Here is a 25126-nt window from a genome sequence, read left to right on the forward strand (position 1 = left end):
GAAGCATGAAGAATTTTTTACCTAATTTAGTTTTTATCATATTATTATAGGGAGGGTTAAACCAGAGGACTTTGCGGGATCTGTTATTCCTATTTGTATTGTTGGGTTTATTAGGGTCCAAGTATGTAATATTAGTGTTGGAATATCCAGATTTCTTTAAAGCATTTTCAAAGAAGGGTTTGTGTAGGTTAAAAATGCTGGAGTTAGATGAGTTTGTGCTAAGCCTTTTTTCTATTGATTTAGGGATATGTTTAATAATGTGTTTGGGGTGGTTGGACATAGGGTGTATATATAGGGGGTATGTATTATTTTTAGTGTATGGTTCATAAGTATTATTAGGGAGGTTAAAGGTAACATCTAGAAAATTTACTGTTTTTAAGTTGGAAGTTACTTCAATCTTTAGATCCATATTCTTCAGTTCCCTGATGATGTTCTATTTAATGCCTTCGCACTTTGGGCCGCTTGCGTTTTCAACAATGATAAGGCCATCATCTCTGTAAAGTCCCACGTTGTTGTTGGGGATAAATTTTGTGAGATTATATAGGATGAAAAGGCCTACTAAGTCAGTAGCCTCAGCTGCATCAAAAGCATTGATGTGTGTATTTTTTACATGTGTACTCATGTGTATGTATTTGTGTGTTTTTGTTATCTACTTACTATCTACATTTTATTAATAATTATATTAATTTTTATTATTTAATTAACTTACTGATATCCTTACTTTTTTTACTTTATTAAATAAACCTATAACGTATAATTCACCTATTTACCCTTCTATTTCTCATTTCTTTCTTTCAACTTAACGCCCGACAATTCAAAAAACTATAAATAATAAATTAAAAACAAAAAATTAATTTTTTCAATCTCTCCCTGCCCAGCTAATTTATATATATATATATATATATATATATATATATATATATATATATATATATATATATATGTGCACATATATATATGTGTGTGTGTATGTGTGTGTATATATGCATGTATATGTGTGTGTATGTATGTATTTATATGTGTGTATATATATATGTGTGTGTGTATGTATATATATATGTATTTGTGTTTGTGCATATCCTCTACATGTGTGTATATGTATGTGTTTATATATATTTGTATTTGTGTACGTATCTTCTACATGTATATTTGTGTGTGTGTGTTTTTCTGTGTGTATGTGTTTTATTCACTTATTATAAATATCTCCCTAATAATTTTATGAATTTATTATTATTTGATTAACTTACTGATATTCTTACCTATTTCTATATTAGTAAAATAAACTTGTAACTTATAATTCATTAATTTATATTTTTCTCCTTCTCTCTTTCCTTCAACTACAACGCCTGAAAATTTAAAAATTATTTATAAAATATTTTTCAATTCCCCCCTTCCAGCTAATTTATATTTATATATATATATATATATATGTATGTATATGTATATGTATATATATATGTATGTGTAAGTGTTTGCATCTGGATGTATGTGTATTTGCATATATGTTTATATATGTATATATGCGTGTATTTTTACGTATCTGTGTATGTGTACATATATATATGTGTGTTTGTATATATGTATATGTATATATATGTATATATATATATGTATGTGTGATCACGCATGTGCTTTCCCCCATTTACGTATGTGCATTTGCTGTACATATCTTATGCGTGTGCTTGTATTTGTGTGTTACTTATTAAAAATGTTTTTTTCTATTATTTAAGTAACTTACTTAAGCTTTCACCTATTTTATTTTATTTCATTAAAATAAACCTGTAACGTATAATTTCTACCTGCCCGGCTAATTTATTTATATATATATTATATTTAATTATATATATCATTACACTATCAAAATAAACCTGTAAAGTATAATTCATTAACTTATTTTTCCTTTTCTTTTTCTTTCCATTTTATAAACAATAAATATCTTTCAATCTCTCCCCGCCCGGCTAAATTACTTTAAACCCCATTTTCAACCCGTTCCTTCACTAACATTAACTCTCCAACCTGTTGCCATGGTGATCCTTTAAATTAACTGTTACTTATGCCGTTATCAACAAAAGTAGCGTCTTTTAAGTTTAAACTGTTAAAAAACAAGTATATAAGAATTTACACATAATTAATATTTAATTATAAACCCCTCTCTTTTTTTAATACACTCCTACTACTTTAAACTCCAACGTCCTCTCCCCACCACTCCCCCTTCTTTTCTAACTCCCCTTTACCTACGATCTTTCCATTTTTATTTGACTTTATAACTTAGTCCATCTATGGATTCTGATGATGCTAGTTGGATTTTTCCTCTCTTTGAGGATTTTCCTCTAGCTGAAACAATTTGTAAACTCATTCTGGACTCACAGTAATAAATTTCCTATATACTGCTCTGACTACACATTGAGCACTTTAGTCCGGTTTTTTCACCACTGGTAAATATATATATATATATATATATATATATACATATTTATATACACATATATATACATAAATATATGTATATATACATACACGCACACACACTCACACACACACACATATATATATATATATATATATATATATATATATATATATATATATATATATATATATATATATATATATATGCACACTAATGTGCACCCCGACGGTACTTGGTTGTAAAATACGTATAAATATTATATGGATATAAACATTATTATACATACATTTCGAACTTTATTTTCAATTCGAAAACAACGTTTTCGTTTTTTAATCGTATTATATATATATATTCTTTTTACAGATATGTTCTGACACCTGCAAAAAAAAAGATATTTGAGTTTCAATTCGTAGTAAAAGTGTAACAAAATGTCCAGGCTTATCATCACCATTGTATAAAACTGATCTCCAAACTTATCAACTAATTATCCAATACAGTTTTTTTTTTATGAACACTTATCCCCACCTTGTTTTGGCATTTCGAAATTAATAGCAAAGGATATGATAGATAGTTTGGAAGGCTGTCAATCCTCCTGTGTTTTTCTTAAATGAAAGTAGATGGGAAATGATATGCTTTCAGAAGACAAAGCCAATTCAGTAGAGCCCTGGGATATGTCGGCCCTAGGATAAGGTTTTTCAGGTTCCGATGTGGAATACCATGTTTTCCGGCAACTGGTTACGGTATTTGTCCCGCATTATTGTGCTATTCATGATATCATTTGATTATATACATTATATTAAATAATGGATTATATTTTGTTACAACGGTTTAATGCCGTATCTCGGGGTTTTTATGTAACGGCAAAATCTCTCACTACTGTCCAAAAAAATTTCAAAAAATATGCAAGGAAAAGTTTGAAACAGAAGTTATTTTCTATTTTTGTTTTTAATTTATTGTGGTGGGCACAAAAATATTAACATATATGTATTTCTATAGTTTTAATAAATATTGAAACCCATATATATTATTTCAACTGGAATTGATTATAAAGATGACTATTATTTATGTATTTTATTTTGTTGTGGTCTATTAACAACAACTAAAACAATGAGGATAATAGTACACAAAAATAAAATTAATAAATAATACTCATCTCTATAACGAGTTCCAATTAAAATAATATGCATATATATATATATATATATATATATATATACCATGGAAGCTCAAATAATACAATAAACCTGAAATTATAAGACAAGATAATTGTCCGCAATAAAATAAAATTATTAAAATAAAAAAAAAATATTTTATTTTATATGTAAAATATTTTTTGATTTAATCTGTGAAAATGTATTTTTCTTATATATAAAATCTGATAGTTTAGGTTACTGTGGAATACCATGAATTTTTAAAAGAGAAAGGAGGTGAACCAACGGTACATTCCAGCTTGTACCAACAAATACAACTGCCATAAAAATATAAAAATAACAGAGATTAAGCCAACAAAAGAGTCTGAAGATATCAGCACCAATAGCTTCAACATCATATGTTTAGCATGATGCTTCTTTTTATTCTATTTTAACTGATGGAGAAGAAGATTATAAACAGGCAGATAACTTTCCAAAACAAAACGAAAATGTAACATATTGAAAATGTAACGTATTGAAAATGTAACGTATTGAAAATGTAACGTATTGAAAATGTAACGTATTGAAAATGTAACGTATTTAAAATGTAACGTATTCTCTTGAATTAGTCAGGAGTTGTATATCATCTGATATTGGGACCAGCCTTTCCAAGGCTTTGCTCTAGGATTAGAGAGCTACTTAATATAGATATACATAATATTTATATTGATCAATGCAAAATTGATAGAGCAACATTTAAAATAAAAAAAAAGAAATGCGTCTGACAAACAAAATGAAAATGTGAAGAATCTGTGTATTGGCGTAAGTAGGGGGACAGAAAAAACACACTGGAATGGAAGATAATGATAGCTTTGGCTCTGACTAAAAGCTTCGCTATAAATATAGAGTAGACATTTGTCTATAGACTCATGGGGGATATCCACAGAAAATTTTCAACCAAACTATATAGTTAGACACATTTTATTGCTAATATTTATGCCATTTGCTGGTTTGACATTAACAAAAAGTAACAAGTTGCACTATCAACCGATTTATATTTAAACAATGATAAACAGAATTAGAAAGCAACAAAAATATATACAATATAATGTCTTTGACTTACTGCATGACTACATTTTATTGTCAATGGCGAAATATGATTAAACTGAAGTTAGAGAAGAAGGCATACATTTTTTGACATTAGGGAAGTTAATATTTATTAATTAAAAGACCGATTGGATTACTTCTGCCAGTTTAATGAAATATTTAAAAGATTCAATCTAATTTTAAATATATTAAGGCAGTACAGATTGTATTTAAAAATTAAACTCAAATGGACTTTTATTTCTGATTTCAGAAGAGAAAACCCAGCCAAGAAAAGTCTGAAACAAATTCCAGTGTTCAGTTGTGTTCCGCTACTTACAATTTAAATTTCGGAGAAATAATTACAAAATTAATTATAAACTGGTGAAACACTTGATTTGCAGGATTTCCCTTAATATCCCCAAGGTGTGGAACGAGGAGTCAAGTGTGTAACAGATGCTTCTCAATCAGTGAATGGCTTTGAAGCAAGGCACCAGCATATACTAGCGAAAGTTATGTGCCGACTAATAAGACTGTCATTTTTTCGAAAGGCTAATATATGGAACAATTTAAGTCAGTATATTAAAAATTATTAAACCTAAAACTGTTTTTTCATATTGTTGTATCTTGAATTATAACAGAATTTAATGGCAATATATTTTAACTAGTACCTCTTGAGTTAAAGATGACAATGGAAAGGTGTGTGGGGTGAGGATGGTTGTTTGGTTTTCAAATTTCCCCATTATATAACCATAAATAAGTGGGGAATCGTTTGGCATTACACATGTATTCAAGTTAAATTTGGCAAAAATTGAGAACTGATTTCATTTTTTACTAAAAAAAAAAAAACAAATTGAAGATTTATGTCTAAATTTTGTATCAATATATAAAATGTATACACATCTTTCGCTGCATTATTGCTTGTGATATTTAAAAAGTATACACATATGTTTACGCATGTCTTCATATATGTATGAATGTATATATTAAAAACGCATTAGAATCATTTACTATGAACTAAATGATTGGATGATAAGCCTTAAAAATACTGAGAAAAAAATGAAGTTAAGTGGTAATTTTAGTTAGGCAATATAATTAGTGATATGTCACCGATTTCCCTGTAAATGCAAAACTCATAGTTAAGAAGCAGATAAAGCACTGGCATTTTTACGATGTTTTTATAAAAATAACCTTAAAACGTCAACTGCCAACAGTGTCGTCAGTCTATATAATTATAAAACTCAAATGACCTTGTAACGAGTGCTCTAACCCAATATCTGGTTTACGACTTCCGGTTACACATGCGTACATAATCAACCCGACAATAAAACGTATTGTTTTACTGTGTACGTTTTCAGCGTCCCAATTGTTTTGTTTTTTTCGCGATTAAATTAAAAGACATATCACAATTTGAATTAACTTGAAGTATTATAGTATCTGGGTACTTGATTACGAGTATAGATCCTTCGCAAACATTTGTCTACTTAAGGTCATAAAAAATAATAATCAAATGCCAAAGAAAATGCTAAATTGATTTTAAACTCAAAATAATCGAGCGTGTTTTCTGTTTTGACTTTTTTTTTCTTTGAGTAAATTTCATTCATACTTGTATTTTGTGCTTGTATGTTATAATTGCAGAAAACCAAGTAAAGTGTCCTTATTTGGCGTTGGCATTAAATAATATTTGTAAACTAAAACAGTCTTTGATAGATTATAGACACACGCATACACACATTTGATCACGAATATATATATATATATATATATATATATATATATATATACGTATATGCATATTCATAATGCAATTAGGTTATTAAACGTACATTTTTAAGACAGCAAAATATAGCAAAATTGAAAAAGCCGAACACTCTTAAGAAGTGCAATAAATATATTTAAAACAAAATGGAGAAAAAAGTATATATAACTTTTTGTTATGATGAGGAAAAGCAGAAGAGAAAGGAGAAATGAAAAATTTGGGGGCGAGGTCATTTCGAAGCTAAATGCTTTTAATTTCTTACACTTAGATGGGAGGAAATGAGAGTGCAGAGAAAATGTATTAAGATGCATTAAAACAGGGTATAGAACATACGAGTATATACGCTTTAGAAATGCAAAATGTGAAAAATATAGAAAATAGAAATAGGAGAAAAGAATTACGTATACCTGAAACAAAAATAGAGACTAAGAAAAAAAAACGTTAATGGAAAGTTAATATATACCTGAAACAAAAATAGAGACGAAGAAAAAAAGTTAATGGGAAGTTAATATATACTTAAAGCAAAAATAGAGACGAAGAAAAAAAGTTAATGGAAAGTTAATATATACCTGAAACAAAAATAGAGACTAAGAGAAAAAGTTAATGGAAAGTTAATATATACTTAAAACAAAAATAGAGACGAAGAAAAAAAGTTAATGGAACGTTAATATACACCTGACACAAAAATAGAGACTAAGAGAAAAAAAGTTAATGTAAAGTTAATATATAGGAAAGTAATAAGGGGTTATAAAAATAATCAAATAAAGGCTAAAAAGGAAGCGAGAAGAAAGTGACGAAAATAGAAATAAAAACAATGAAAAAGCCAATAAGGGATACGGAAATAAAATAATTAAAATAATCTGAAATAAATAAAGTATCGTACAAGGCTTTAAATAATGCAGATTCAAATTTTCACAATATTAAAACAATGTTAAAAGAATTATACAAGTTCAGGTGAAATCTTTACAGTGTGATTCCGGAAAGTTAAGCACATGACAACAGCTTAAGCATATAACAGACTAAAGATGTATGGAGGACTAAGTTCTGATAAAATCCCTGGCGATCCTTGTAAATCCTGAAAAACTTGATAAAATCGTTAAAAATTCTGTCGACTGATGTGAAATTAAATGTTCCGGAAAGTATTTGCAATCGGGAGGGTGCATAATTGAATTCACAGAATTTACCTACTGTCAAGGTGGACATTTATAAAAAAAAAATGGAGTACCAGATAAATGATTTACTTAAGAGTAATTCCGAAATAGGAGAGTCAATAGAGTAGTTGCAAAAGCCGGCACGGGCAAGTTCTTGTGAGTATATACTGTGTCGATAGATAAGCACATGTCTTATAAGAAAGATGGTATCTAGCTCTTATAAAGGTGACTAAAACTGAAAGAATGTTGAGAAAACTCAAGAAAATGTGTTGGGAAGAGTCTAGAATGGTGAAACGAAACTTGAGTTCATCCTAATACAAAAATGCAGATATCAGGTGCACGAGTATCACAAAACTAAAACTAAAAAAATTCTTAAATGTAAATTAAAAAAAACAAACAAACAAATGAGTTAAGCCTAGTAAGCATTTATATAATTTATTAATATTTAAATATATTTTCTAAATACATAGTTTAGAAAAATACGCAGCATGAATGACGGTGGTTCAGTCGTTTGCAACACAGACTGATAACCTGGATGCCCCACGTATGAATCTAGTTCGTTTCACAAAAAAAAACACTTTTTTTTAGGGCGCTGGTGTTCTTAACGTAGTCTCTCTTGTAGTACCGCGTATAATTTTAGGAGAATATCGGGGAAACCAATGCCAACAATATAATCTTCGGATTCATAGGATATAATATTGGTTATTATAAACAACTTTACTTATATATTCCAACAAATACACATGTACAAACCGAATCAGAAAGTTCACCAGAGCCATGCGTAATACGCTTGTGATTTTTATCTAGAAAATTGATATTGGCTCGTTTTAATTCGATTATAGTATTGAAAAATATGCGAGCGACTTTCTTTATCTTGCGGGAAAAATATTTCGGTTTCGTCTACGCAGCCATCATAGAAATTGTAATTAGTGACCTCTGCTTTGTAAGTAGACATTGTTTCTGGGTATTATTTTAGTTGTTGGTGTTTTCATATAACGACAAAATCAAAGAAAATAATCAACATAATAATTGTGTCAAATTGAGCGTTTTTAATTTAATCAACACAATTTACAGGCGGCGGTTCTTAAAGTGCAGCTCTTATAAAACGGAAGAAAAATAGTTGTTAAGATCAGTTAATGGAGTACTTACAGAATACCGAAAAGGCGAAGTGATAGAAACGAACAAAAAAGAAAAAGAAAGAAAAAACAAACAAACATATAAAATAACATGTTTTACATTCGAGAAATGGCAACATGAAATAATTAAAATAATAAAAACGAATTTTTAAAGTAGCATACAAAACATTAAATAATTGTGCAGAATAATATTGAAAGCAGGAACGATACGACAGAATGTTTTATAAAAAAAACACTATGTTTGCGACAATCAACTCATTTACGCTCTTTACAGATACTATAAAATGTAATTTTTAGTTACAAATAGATAATTTCGAACTTGAATAAACATTGCTTGCTTTGAAAGTACAGGTCGTTTTTCGTTTTTTTAGATAATGACGTGTTTTGATATGTTTTGAAATGCATTATTTTTATTTATTTTATTAGAAATGTCGATTATATGCAGTGAATAAAAGGTATATGTAATGGTGAGTAATGTTGAAATTTCTAATGAGAGAGAGTGGACATTTAAAAAAAAGGCATATTAGAGGATAATAAATGCATCTTACGTTGAACAGGAGACTGGATGGCTTTTAAACCAATGCTCAGCATGCCCCTCAATACATCATGGAGGAGCCACGCAGCAAAGCAACAGAATTATGGTGACCTACCATCAGTATCACTGGAGGTACCGCAGAGAATGGTGAGAGTAGCCAGACACTGCATATGACACAGCGAAAAGGAAGACAGTACACTAGATGGACACAAAGACCGTGATAGAATAAGAATGGACTACATTGACAACCTGTTACAAAACACCGGATTGGAAAGTGTTAAGGACCTGCAAACTGTCATGCAGGATCGACAAAATGGAGAATTCGGGTGTATTCGGTGGTGAAGCGTCCTGAAAGACGACGCAGATAATTATGTCGAGCAGACTCTCCTCATAATAACCCTCATATATTACATAATTGGAAAATTTCAAAGAATTAGCATAGAGCGTATGAATCTTTATGATTTAAATTAATCAGAAAATTGCCTTGATCTTAAGTGTTATCTGCACAACGTTTCGGTCGATGCAATATACGAACTTGTTAAAGTGTAAAAAAAGGCCATATTTGTAAAACATTATAAAGTCGCGACTAATTATCAAATGGATATCATTTCTAACATAATTTGATAATTTTATTGACTATATATTTCTTTTCACAAATTTTCTTTCTAACTAAAATACGATGACTTGATGGCCTAGCCCACGCTCCTATCTCCTTTGCAAAAAATTAGCGACTTTAACACCTGAGGAATATATTAGGTTGTAACAACTGAAACGTCCTGCAGATTACGTGGAAGATGTGAAAGATTATCTGATTGCTTTAAATAATACAAACAGTTATAATCATCTAAAATTTTAGAACTGTAAGAACATGACCTCTTATTAAGAAACATTTATTTTTTCTATTAAATCATCACATAGCAAGGCATATACTAACTCAAGGCTATATAATAAACAAAAATGGGCTCATTGAAAGCTTTAAAATAAGAAAAAAAGCTATATAAGCACTAATTCTGATTACTTCTATGAACTGGATATTCCATATTATGTATTTTAAAACATATATCCACTTCATTAACGTAGGAGGACGTTTTAATCATCAGAGATGCAATCAGACGGTAAAGGTGTAACACAGACAGAAACCGCATAAGACGTTGCTAGAATATTTTACCTGTCGCTAAGCACGTGGAATGAGAATGGTGATCATTTGAGCTGTGTTAGGAAAATGTTTAGAAATTATTCTGAATTCTTTATAAGATTAAAAAATCACTTCCATGAAATGACAACCGTTTAGGTGTATCCTTGTAGATTTGTGATTTGTTGGATCTTAATTAACAAAACATGTTTTAAGATGAATGATTCTAGCTTTTACTTAGTTAAATCGTAAGAGAAATATGATCTCCTCTATAAGGAAGACTAGTGTATTATTATCTTATATATATATATATATATATATATAGGTGTATGCATTCATATATATATATATATGTGTATATATATTTATATATATATATATATATATATATATATATATATATATATATATATATATATATATATATATATATATATATATATATATATATATATATATATATATATATATATATATATATATATATATATACACATACTGCATAATCACGTTGACACAACGGTTCCTGCTGAATCACCAAAGTTAAGCAACGTTGAATCTGGTCAGTACTTTATGGGTGACTATTTGGGACTTGCAGGTGCTGTATGTGCTCTCCGCTAATCTTGGCATTGTTTCCGGTCGCCCTGGTCTTCTCCTTGTCACTGGACTCAGTGCCAATTCACGAGAGGTATTGTTGAAGATTGCGCAACCCTTGTCTTACAATTACCCTTTGTCTTTCAAGACTGAACGGAAGCATGGCCATATATATATATATTTATATATATATATATATATATATATATACATCCGCTGACTTTAATTCAGCAGAATAAACTGACAAGATAGTGAATATTGTAAATGTATCCCAAGTAATCACTGCCTTCCGTTGTTTAGTTATGAACTGTTCCAGGTAAGTATGGCCTGATAATTGTGGTTTACTTTTTTCAGAAGTGTGTTACCACATATTAAAATTCGGAGGTCACATGAAGAAAAAAAAATAAAGCGTGTATAATACTCATTGGGATAGTAGTGTAGTATCGTTTGTCTGGAGATTTGGTATAATCAGATTATTTGCGATGGCGGTCCAATAAGAACTTGTTTACGTTGGACATGAAGACGACTATATTGTGGCTAGTTTGAAAACAAACCAGCAGAACAGAGTTTAACAAAGGGACGATTCTACAAAAGAAGATTTCCTGATGGAATCAACGTTTAGGTTTTGTGCACTGATATAGAGTAGGGAATTTATTGATAGTGATTTGCTCTTGACAAGTCTTTTTTGTGAATGATAAGCTCAGACGACCTAGATTAAAGTTCAGTCGTACATTTTCCATTAATATAAAGATATTGTCGAAAACAAGACGAGAAAAACGCATCGCCTATTTGATTTGAAAAAGTCATCGCCTATTTTATCCCACCATTTATTCAGCGACCTTGGCAACGGATTAGGTAATACTACCCAAGTAGACTATATGATTCGTTCGCGAAAGCGGAGTTAGACTACAACTGTCTGTCTGACTGAATAACAGTTTCTAACAAGTTCTTTTGCTTATTTTTGGTTTACTGACTTGAAACTTGATTTGAACCCGTGAGACAAATTTGATATCTTCTTAGCCAGTAAAACACACTTGCAAGGATGTCAAAATAAAAAAGAAATTAAAATTGAATTAAAATGCCTTTTTAGGCTTTCAAACACATTGGTTTATATGTTAAAGATGGTTAATTTCTAACTATTTTTTATCTATCGTATTATATCTCAAATAGATTGAGCGCTTTAATTTTTTATCTAGATTCTAACTAGTTGCATACATGTATAATTTGAGCCTTGTAAATCACTGCTATATTTTGGGAAATAGAATATTCAATATATAATTGGCTCGGTAATATATAATTATATTTGAATATAATACATATCATGTTGAAGCTTATTTTTAAACCGTGTAACGCCTTCAAACGTGCTAATATATATATATATATATACATATATATATATATATACATATATATATATATATATATATATATATATATTTCTGAACGAAGTTATCTAACAAACCAACTGGTATGGGAACCTGTGATTATTGATCTAAAAAAATAATATTGACAGTAATATTCTATGAGGACTATCCCATCTAAATAAAAATTGCTCAATATACCAGATAGAGAAAATAAATCAAAGTTTAGTCATTCAATAAATTTAAACATTTATGACGTGAAGTTGCCAAATTTCAAATCACAAGATTTTCTATTATGCTATGTAAGACAAAGAATACATTTAAAATATCATAACTCTTTATCCTATAGGATTTCAATTTCTACCATCTCTTCAGAGGAGAAAATATTAGCAAATAAGGTCTAAAACATTACAATTATTCGCTAATATTTTCTTCTCTGAAAAGAAAGTAAACATCGAAATCCTATAGGATCAGGAATTATAATATTTAAAAAAAATATTTCATTGTCTTACATAAAATAATAAAAATGTTTTGATTTGAAATGTGACCATTTCATGTCATAAAGCTTAAAATTATTGAATGCCTAAAATTTGGAATATATATAATCTACTTTTATAAAAGTCATTTCTGTGTGCGTGTATGAGTTCCTTCTGTACAGAATCTGAGCCTAGTTTTACAAATGCCACACAAATCTAATTTACAAGTCTGGCAGTGTTCTTACGTATGTTTTATATGGAAATTCGTCTCATACATATCGAAAATCGAAAAATACCTGATCTTAAATATTGTCTAACTTTCTTACAGTTACAGAAGACGTTTTACAGGAAAATATTTTAGTTTGTACTGGCAGCGAAGATAAAAAAAAATCTCAACACATAATTTCTTCTTAGAAAACCAGAGGGATGTTGATATCTGGACGCATGACTAAGTTCTTTCGTTGATATCTGGAAGCATACCTAAGGTAATTCTGAATATAAATCCTCGATGTATGTTATAGATGTATCTCGCCAATGTTTCTAGCACTTGTCGGCTGAATCGCTTTCTGGATCTGTTGTAAATCGCTTCGGTCACATACAGTGTCTCATTCTTAATTGAATAAATTGTAATAAAAACAGGACGAGAGATTCCATCTAGTAATCTTTTATTCAACTAAGAATCTTACTACTCGTCTACTTGACAAGCGGAATTGCACAGTTTTATGGCCCTATTATCAAAAAGCAGATAGTCCATATTCACAACATTAATAATAATAATAATAATAATAATAATAATAATAATTATGTCGCCCATTGAATTACGTCAATATTTGTTTACAATATCAGGACAGCTGGTATTTTGGTATGACGATGAATGCTTTAGAAAAAAAATCACCTTTGATTAATGTTTAGTTTTTAAATATGAAAACGCAGAAATTATTTGCGGCGATTTTTATCGTTAATTGTACTCAATAATAAGAAAAAATTAAAATAAAATGGCGAGGTTCATCTGAGCTTGAACATATTGGACGCTTTACTACCGAACTCTATCTCCTGATGACAATAAATCTTGTTTGTTTTTAAAAAGTATTTTCCTGAGATGTTATTATTGTTTTGACTGGCCTAACGTAAAATATTCCCCTGTAATGATTTTTTTCTTTTTTTTTCTATAAGAGAGAAGAACTATATTTAAGATCATATTTTTTTCGATTTTTTAATATAGATTGCGGAGATTTTTTATTATTCGCTGTGTTGCATAATGAGATATAAAAAAACGGTAGATCAGAGAAAAGAAATCTCCAGAAATCGTTAAATATCTAAAAAAAAAAAAAACGCTAATTCGAAACAAAAAATCCATCCAAAAAATAGACAACCACAACGATGAAATATGAATATACAAAATATTCCGTATTTGATTACTATATATTTTAGAATTATATTGAAGCAGTTCGCTCCCTAGAAAGTTTTCAAATTTTATAAGATATTTTTATTTGTTTTTTCGGAGAAGCTATATTGTGTTTTGCAAGACTAAAATCATAAAACGAAACAATTTTTAATAGAATAAAGATTAAATGTAAGAACATTACAAATTAAACATCGTAATAATGTCAATAAATTCTCAAATATGAAAAAAAAATGATTTGCATAATAAAAATCAAATACGAAATCCGGAACATGCAGGCTACACATTTATACGTGAATGAATTTATTGATGTTATAAACATTCTAAAGGAAACGATAGGATAGGAAGGGGAGGTAAAATATCAAAAAATGTATAAATGGGTAAAATAGCATACGACAGAAAGCTTGGAGAATATATGAAGAGACAAAAATCATAAAAAAGTTGTCAATTTAATATATATATATATATATATATATATATATATATATATATATATACATATATATATATACATATTAAACCAAATAAGCTACTCTTTTCAAAAATGAGATTCTGCTTTTTAGATGATTATCTTTGAATATTCCGACAAATATTTAAGAATTAAAAGTGGGGGATTATTTTTTTTGCTATATGAATAATATAATTATCCCTTATTTTTAGGACTTCAAAGTTTTCGGACGGATAACTTATCTTTAATGTCTGTATAATCATCAGCCTGACTCGCATTATCATAAAACCACAGGAAATTAAGAAGTAAAACATAAATAATTTATCTTCGATTTATGACAATACTTAAGTATTGAATTCCATGCCGAGAAAAAGCCTTGGAAAAAAGGGTATTATTTTACATTAAATTGTGCAGCACGATTTAGTGGCAACCACCATTCACCATCGAGTATATTTTTTCTCTGTCTCAAATATTTTCAAAATGAAAGAAATACAATTTAAATATTTGCCAATTTTACAATATCCTTTTATTTTTACTTCATATCTATTATTTCTTTACTTTTCCAAATAATTTAACGTTAAAGTACATTATCTGTTCTGATACTAAGCAGTATCTATTCTGTGATTGGTCAATGAAGTAGAAATCTTCTAATATTGATGATTTTTAAAAAAGAAGGTATCCTAATCCCGAATGGGATTCTACTACATTAAACTCTAACATTGCTATTATAGGAAGTCAAGTATTTTTTTTCCATATGTGGAAAATTTTGTTTCTGATTTTTTATGTTTGCTAAGAAATAAACGCCTTAAACTTTGCTAAAGTGTTAACATATGATGCGTCTTAACTCAATTGGTTCACACTGAGGATTTAATGTAATAATAACTGCCGAAAAAGTGAAAACAAGCAGAATCATAAATGTTGGATCTTTTTAAAGCGTAGAATAGTTAGCAATAACAAAAATCAATAAATGCCTTTTACAAAACTCAGTAAAATTCACGTATCTTTTATACACGCTGAAATTGTGTTTACGTTTATTTAATTTAATTTCTTTCATCTTTCTTTACAACAAATAACTGGTTGCTTGGCGCTTACTTATTGAGGACTTTCTTGAAAAAATTGTATACAAAAGTCTTTGACTACCACTAACTTCTTATTTGGAACTGAAACTCGAACGTAGGGTGTGTGATAGAATAATCATTTGTTTTCAACTTTTCAGGAATTAAACCTTCTCGCCCATTACACGATATGCAGTTATTTGCTTATTTATTTTTAATTCAGTGTGTAAACTCCACTTTGAACAACATATTTTGAAATTAGAAAAAAATTGGTTTTAACACGTTAAAAGTATACAGGTCGGTAGATAATTAAATTCTACTACGTTTGGTATAAGTTTTTTGCGGTTGTTTTTTTATGATTTTCTACTATTAACTTTTTTACAATTTTACCAAGTGAATAGATAAATTTAAATTAATGAGAGCGCTGAGATTGTATTTTAATCTAAAGAGGCTGGTGTGCTCCCTCCAAAAATAAGTACTTGGGGAAATCGCTTTTACAGCGAGTTAAAGAATGGTTAACTCATCAAAATGGTGACAAAATACTTGATAACTAATTGTTACTAATTTTCTACCTATCCAAATGAGTTTAATTTATAATTTAAAGTATTTTCAAGCGTTTTGCTTTATTTTTTTATCTTAGACCCAAATTTTATCTGCCAGATTACAAACAACATCTCCAGATTCAGCTATAAAACCGTTAAATTGGTACGCTGATTATTTCTCTTTGCCGGTGTAACGCCATAATATTCACCCCTAAAAATTTTTCATTTTTTTTATCTATAAAAGAAAAGCTATTTTAGTGATCAGATTTTTTTTCGATTTTCAGTACTTAGATTAACATCTGTATTCTAGAACACTGCAAGGCGTATACATTACCATTGTTTGACATTTTCAAAAGATTGGCTCAGCCGTTTCGGGACCTATGGGGAATGAACTCTCACACACAAAGTTACTTTTATACAATAGTAGATTTAGAATATGTTTATATGTTATATCAAATAATACAACGCTCTCATTTAGATAGCCTAATAGTACATTACTAGAGTTATAAATATATATTGTTAAATATTTAACGTTGTTCTGCTATTATTGCTCACAACAATGCGTAAATTAGGCCCCGGTGATATCATATAAGAATGTAACCGTTTAGCAAATTATAAATTGTACAACTTGATGAACAGTTATATTTATATAGGCAAGCAACAAGGGCCGAAACAATTTAACGTCTATTCCTATTAACGCCTATCTATGTATCTACCTATGTATGTATGTATGTATGTATGTATGTGTATGTATGTATGCATGTGTGTGTATGTATGTATGTATGTATTTATGTGTGTATGTATGTATGTATGTGTGTATGTATGTATGTATGTGTGTATGTATGTATGTATGTGTGTATGTATGTATGTATGTGTGTATGTATGTATGTATGTATGTATGTGTGTATGTATGTATGTATGTATGTGTGTATGTATGTATGTATGTATGTATGTATGTGTGTATGTATGTATGTATGTATGTGTGTATGTATGTATGTATGTATGTGTGCATGTATGTATGTATGTATGTGTGTATGTATGTATGTATGTATGTATGTGTGTATGTATGTATGTATGTGTGTATGTATGTATGTATGTGTGTATGTATGTATGTATGTGTGTATGTATGTATGTATGTGTGTATGTATGTATGTATGTATGTAGGTATGTGTGTATGTATGTATGTATGTATGTGTGTATGTATGTATGTATGTGTGTATGTATGTATGTATGTATGTGTGTATGTATGTATGTATGTGTGTATGTATGTATGTATGTGTGTATGTATGTATCTATCTATCTATCGTTATATATATATACATATATATATATATATACATTAGGTTGGTGTAAAAATAATGTCGTTTATGTATATATAATTCGCCGTCAAAACCGACATTATTTTTGCACGAACATTATATATATATATATATATATATATATATATATATATATATATATATATATATATATATATATATATATATATATTAGTGCTGGGACGATTTTTCAGAATCAGAATCGAGAATAGGAAAAATAGAAAGTTTTGGGGTATTGGAATCGGTATTGGATCGGAAAAATTGTAGCCTAATTTCCAATTCTCAACCGATCCTTTTCTCTCTTACATTTTTTTGATAATAAAAGAAATAAAACAAGCACACATTGTTTTTTATTAGACATTTTCATTTACAACATAAGACTGAGAAGAGCCACAGAATGGATTATAAATCAAATGTACAGACTAAACATTTATTCACAGATATTAATTTATTTTATTCATTGATCATCTATCGAGAGATAACTTGCCTTGTTCCCTTCGTAAACTTTTCGGACTTAATCATTAAATGTATAGATACTCCCATCCGAACGAGTTCACTCGAATTGTTAAAAAGTTAACTGCTCTGGACGGGGTTTTAAAGTTTTGTTGGCGCCCGCTGTATATTGAGGATGTGTGTCATTGGCTTCTTCTGAAATAAACAAAGTTTTATGTAATTTGACTGAAGTGAAAAATATAGATGAAAAACCCCGATGAGTGTATCAAAATCTTGAATGATACATAAAGAAACACGCCCACGGAAAACTTGTCCGGCTTAGTTGTTTGTGGTTTAACTTATACTAAAGTGTTTATTCAGTAAAAAAAAACAAATTGCGTCGAGTGTTACATGAGAACAAGAAATAATGTTCGACATGAGAGATCATGTCTTAAGAGTCTTGATAATCGCTCAAAAATAGCAAATTAAAGAAAATACAGAGGGAGATTTATTTAATTTTCAATGAGTTGATTATTTAAATTTAATACGGTCAGTGAGTAAAACTTTGTTTCAGCTGAACGTACATTTATTATTATTATTATTATTATTATTATTATTATTATTATTATTATTATTATTATTATATAACGAGAGGGTTGTGTTATTTTCTGCTTACATCCGGGTCCTTTAATTGTTATGTACTTCCATTTTTTGTAATAAATAATTTTACCAAAAATTCTTCATAAGTTTTGGTTTCGATTAAAGGTGATGCCACTAAAGTCATTTAATTTTGTTATAAATAAGTTTACTTAAAATTATTCATAATTTTGGTTACGGTTTTGGCACTTCAGTCATCTATTTTTTTGAAAAATATATTTCCCAAGAATTCCTCATAAGTTTTGGTTTTGAATTGGATTATAGCTAACTATCCTGGGTTCCCGGAGTTGCCCGGGTATTTGCAGATGTGTGTTGTGCAAAAAAAATTGTAGTTAGCAAGCAGGATCGAACACATGACGCGAAGGCCGAAAGATATTCTGATGTGTATCACTACTCCATGAAGTGACCGAAATGTCAGAAGGTTAACATTAGGCAAAGTCAATCAAACTGATACGATGGCGTGAAAAATGGTCCCCAAAAACTTTACCCTCCTTGACGTAAACAGCTCAGTTTAGGGTAAAATAATTAATGTTTTTAGCCAATCTTCCGATATTTGTCGTGCATGATGTCGAGCATAAAAATTATTCTGATCTCGTGAAAATCCGTCGCCTCTTTCAAAAGTTATAGGCATACATACATACATACATACATACATACATACATACATACATACATACAGGCAAGTATAAATATATATATTATAGATGGCACTCCAATAATCTATAATATTATAATTTATCTAGAATTCTTCATAAGTTTTTGTTTCGGTTTCGATTTTAGCTGATGGCACCATATTAATCGATTTTTTATAAAACATTTTATTATGAATTCTTCATAAGTTTCGTGTCGGTTTCGACTATAGCAGTGAGAATTAAAATATATATATATATATATGTGTGTGTGTGTGTGTGTGTGTGTGTGTGTGTGTGTGTGTGTGTGTGTGTATTCATAATTTTGGGATTCGGTTTCGATTCAAGCTGATGAACCCAAGGATAGTAAAAAATGGTCATTTAAATAGTTTTAATATATATATATATATATATATATATATATATATATATATATATATATATATATAACTACTTAATTTACTCACATAAATTAATATACGAAAGTATAGATTTCTGCATAAACTTTAAGTATTTACTTCAAAAGTGCTCAATACGTAGGTAGAGCTAGTTAGTAATTTATAAAATATATATGGCGTTTCATCCATTCTAGGATGCACTGAGAATCAACTCTTGATTTTATGAATCATCTCTAAATAATGACTTAAAAAAAAATTAAAATGCAAAATCAAGTATCATGCTTCAATTATGCTTTTAACAGTAACACGTATTTCGATCGCGCTTCTATCTTATCAAAGAAACAGTTATTTTTATGAGAATAAATTACATAACCACTTAATTGAAAAGTAAACATATAACAGTCAGTTATTATCGTTCAACTGTAAAGACTAACGACCATTTCGAATATATCGCAATAACTAATGACTTCCCAGAATTCCTGAAAACGAGCAGAGCAAGAAAAAACTAAGTAATAGCACTTGTATTGCATATAGCTATGTAAAAAAGAACCATATATTATTACTGTCTAGGTAAATGCTATCCATCCCAAGCAGTATAAATTGCATATAGAAAGTTGTACCTGTAAAAACATATAATGAACACATACAAACACACACACGCAAAACAACCCCATATATATATATATATATATATATATATATATATATATATATATATATTATTCCTAGCTTTACAATTTATACTAATGTCGAACTTGTACAATTGCATCTAACAACAACACACGCTACCCCTTGTTATTCATTATGCAATCCAATCAAAATTTATTAAATTAAGGCTGTTGTACCTCAAATAGGTATAAACTATAGGGGTTTATGCAAGATACACAATTCGAAAAAACAAACTCCCATCCGCTTCAACAACAGCAGCATGGGCAGGCATGTTCTAAGTTTGAAAGGCTTGTGATATAAAATTTCTATGTCTACAGCTGGCTTTCTATCCGTCCATTTTATTTATTATATTGGTGTGCTCATTTCTAGATATTCTCGTCTTTTCTTCCAGACAAAAACTTCGTCAATGTTTTCAACTCCTAGAGGTACTAGACTTACGTAAAATAGACCCCATGGACAACCGGCGTAAATCCCCCTCCTTTGAGGGGCACATAATTGTTAGGTAAACTTAGTTTTTGTCATGGCCGTACTACGATATGGGTTTTTGTGAACATAAAATTGTTGTTTCAGCTTCCCTCAAATGCCGATATATACTTATTTGTGATTATTATTTTGTTCTGATGAAATAATCGTTCTGTAGACAAAGCGTATCTTTTTAATTGTCATTAATTTTTTAATTATCATTAATTTTTTAATTATCTTTTTAATTGTCATTAATGGGCATTAACTTTCGATCGGCACTGACATGCCTTACTATTAGTATTAGTGTTCTTTTGTATGTGTAATATCTTGTGGTTATAGTTAGTTATTATCCTGTCTATTTATGCAGGAATGCATAATCCATACGGAATTCTTTATAAGGATCTTGCAAAAAAGGGATTCGCTGTTGATATCTTATTGCCTCCAGAAAAAAAGACGTACTAATGCCGATGTTTGATATCTTTGAGAATGACAAATTGAACCATATAACTTTCCTCTTCTGTTACTAATTTAATTGTAAATTTCGTTCCCTCACGTTCACTTTAATCGTTTTATCTATTGTGATCAAACGATAATTCTTAAATATAATTTTGTTGTTAAATATTTCTTTACTTGCAAAGAATTCACGTATTCTTGAGACAATTTCGATTAGTAATTGTTTAATTATACACGTAGGGTGGTTGCAGTTCGTGTATCAGGGTTTGCTTTTTTCGTTGTTGCCGCCCGGCTTTGTGTGGTCCTAAAACACGCATGAATATTATTTTTTGTATAAAGCAGCCATTTTTATTTATTATAAACTGAAATACCGTGGGTATTAAACTTAACGTTACATTTCTGTAAAGAAATGAAATACGGAAAAAAATTGAGACGCGTGCATGCGAGTACTGTTTTTTTTTAGACAGTTAACTTCTTGCAAGTGAAAGATTAATCTCGTACTGATATCAAAACCACAACCTAAAGACAGCGTCCAGTACGATAACCATTAGTTCAGCTTAACCCGATCTCCCAAATGTGTTTTCAAACCTTATATTCTTAACATCTTATCGATCCAGTAGATATCTCACTGCTGATGCAAGTCTCTATTTATATAAGAGCCACATTCGTCCAATTATGTAATACTGTTGCCACATCTAGGCAGAAGCTGCTAGAAAGGACTTATCCTGCCTTGATAGAGTTCAAAATAGACTTCGTAGCATTGTAGGAGATATCCTTTTCTCTTCCTTGCGACCTCTGTCTCACAGAAGAGATGTTGCGAGTTTTTCACTGCTGTATCGTTATTTTCATGGAAAGTGTTTGAGTGAGCTTCAGTCTATGGTCTCCCCTCGCTAAGCTTTCACAAGAAACACTCGTTTAGCTGAAAACACTATCAATAATTCCCCTACTCGTTATCTGTGCGTAAACCCAAACATAGATTCCATGAACAAAGCTTCTTTTTTAGAACTGCACACCTATGAAATTGTCTTCCGTTTTCATGCTTTCCAGCTGACTACAATATGGTTGTCTTCAAGTCTAACGTGAACAAGTTCTTGATGAGCCGTTCCATATGTTATCAAATTTACCTAATTTCCATTACTAACGATTACTATATTTGTTACGTTGTCGTATCATAAAATGAGCGTTTGTTGTATATTGGTTGAAATTGGAATGGGGTTATATATTAAAACGCGTCTATTTATAAAAGATTGTGTGTTTGATTATCTTATCAGAGTTAATGTCGTTTGTGTGTGATCATCTAGTGGTCTTTCTATTACATATGTTCATATGCTGTTAAGTGTGAATATGCATGGCATGCATTTTCATATACCTCTGCTTCTTCGTTGGTCCATCTGGAAATTCTCGTCTGGAAGGGAGACTTGATACCTGTTTTTGGGGACGAAGATATATTTCACACCAAGACAAGAAATTGGTTCTATAGTTTATTTCACTTTCCCAGATGTTTTGCAGAAGGTGGAAAGTGAATTTGGCCTGTGTTGTTTTTTTTCATCTAGGTCTTATTTCTACCACGTCAGCGTTCGTTCCCCACCCCCAGCGAAGGGGAAGAGACAACGGCGAAGCCGTCTGCTCTCCTCCAAGCCGCAACCAAATATCTTCGATTCAGCTAACCTGATCATATGACTCCCACGCAATCCAATCGGCTGATCTTAACTTCCTGCCAACGTGTCTACACTATAATTCACACTCTTCCTCCTCTCTTTCTCTCTCTATCTCTCTCTCTCTCTATCCTTCTCTAACATATTGTCCAGTTTCTACTATACACACTTTAACCCTTATACTCGAGTGCCCTTCTGGCCTTGATAAGTTGTGATACTAGTGTAAAAAACAGAAGTTATCTGACTTTTTATTATTCAAGCATGCGCATTCGTGAAACAATTAATGAACAAAAAAATCTCTGATAAACCCTACGAAGCATTTAAAAAAATATCCCTTAGCAGTCCTTTTTCGAATGAAAATCGAGTAAAACTTTCATGTATGTGAATATCCCATATACCAAGATTGTAGATAAAATATCCGTTAAGTATATAAGTTGAGAAGTGTCATCACACACATTCCTACTTTTATAGATATATAGATTTATATGATGATAAGCAATATGATAGTATATCTAAAAACAAAATAGTTTTTCATGGCTCGAATAATTTCGGGAATGTCTGTTAATGCTTGTTAGAATTAAGTTCTAGTTAAGTTAAGACAATTTTAGAATTAGAAGCACATCTCTTCGAATTATTTAAAACTTTACGAAACGAGAGAAAGTTACTAGATTGACTTGATAAATAAAAATTACGTGCAGGTTCGACGAGATAATCTTGAAGAAAGAAAATCGGGAATTGTGAGAATCATATTAAAGCTAAGACAATAATGTTTATAATCCGAAAATAATCATATTCGCTAATCTTTTCGCCAATATCTTAATCAACACCTGGATATGAACGACATGGACGCCGAATTTAATAGGCAGATAATAATTGCTTAATCACGCATGTGCCGGAAATTTAGAAGCATTAAAAAACGTATAACACATGAACACACATACACCCACCCCATTACTTTACGTATCAGGATTCTACGAAAAAATAAAATAATAGGCAGATAATTGTTGGTTAATTACGCATCCGTAGGAAATTTTGAAGCAAATTAAAGTTAAACTGCGTATAACAAGTGCACATACATACACACCCATTTCTATTTTATATATCAGGATTATACAATAAATTGATTTAATAGGAAGACAACTATTGCTTTATCACGCGTCTGTAATAATATAGATGCAAAGTAAAGTAGAACAACGCAACACACACATACGCATCATTACTTTCCATACCAGGAATCTATGAAAAATTGTTTAAAAAGAAACATTTTTGAAATGGAATTAACTTTTAAATGTTTTGCTGATATTTATTTCGAAAAAATAAAAAAAAAAATGCATACAAATTTACGCTGAACTTCGTCAACATTTATAAATGAATTATCGTGATTACGAGTTTATTTTTAGTTTGTACTACATTTTATATTTGAAAGTTTTTAAGCGTCTGCACAAATCATTACTTCGCGAATGTCGATTTCTTTTAATGTTTTTCAATGAATTAATATGATGTATCAGCTAAATATCTGAAAGTGATTTATTTTTCAGAATCTTAATTTTTAGAAATCTTATAATCCAAATGAATCTCAGTTTACTTCAATCTTTCCCTTAGCATATATATATATATATATATATATATATATATATATATATATATATATATATATATACAGGGTGTCCACAAAGTGGAAGTATCATGTAGATTATGTAGCCAGATTTTGTGGGCACTCTGTACACACACACACATACACACGCACACACACGCACGAACGCACACACACACACTGTTTGCCTTGGCTAGCCTGTTGTCTGTTTCCCTGTTGAGTCTAGCATCTATTGTGATGGTATACCCCGGGTAGGTAAACTGGTGAACGGTATCCAACTTAGTCTCGCCAATGGTTATGTGTGGAGGGCGGTACTCTACCCGGTGAGCTGGCTTGTTATGAGTACATTTTACACACATTGAATGTAATCGTCTGTGATTTTCAAATTATTTAGAAACATTTATTAATGTATTTATTGCGGACTATTATCCTCACTTTTATTAGAATCTCCTACATGCACTCTCAGCAATTACTGTTATCCATAGTTGTTGTTGTCTCACCACGATTTGGCAAAGTAAGCCTCTGGCTGGCTTAAGATAGGATTGAAATCGCTATCTTCAGGCAATTCTCACCAGGAACCGTAAAGATCAACGTCTATATTCACTGCGGAAGGGTTGGATTTTTTTTTGTCTTATAAATTTACG

This window comes from Euprymna scolopes, chromosome 25 (genome assembly GCF_053919585.1).
Source record: "Euprymna scolopes isolate OS-2025 chromosome 25, ASM5391958v1, whole genome shotgun sequence".
Taxonomy (NCBI): domain Eukaryota; kingdom Metazoa; phylum Mollusca; class Cephalopoda; order Sepiida; family Sepiolidae; genus Euprymna; species Euprymna scolopes.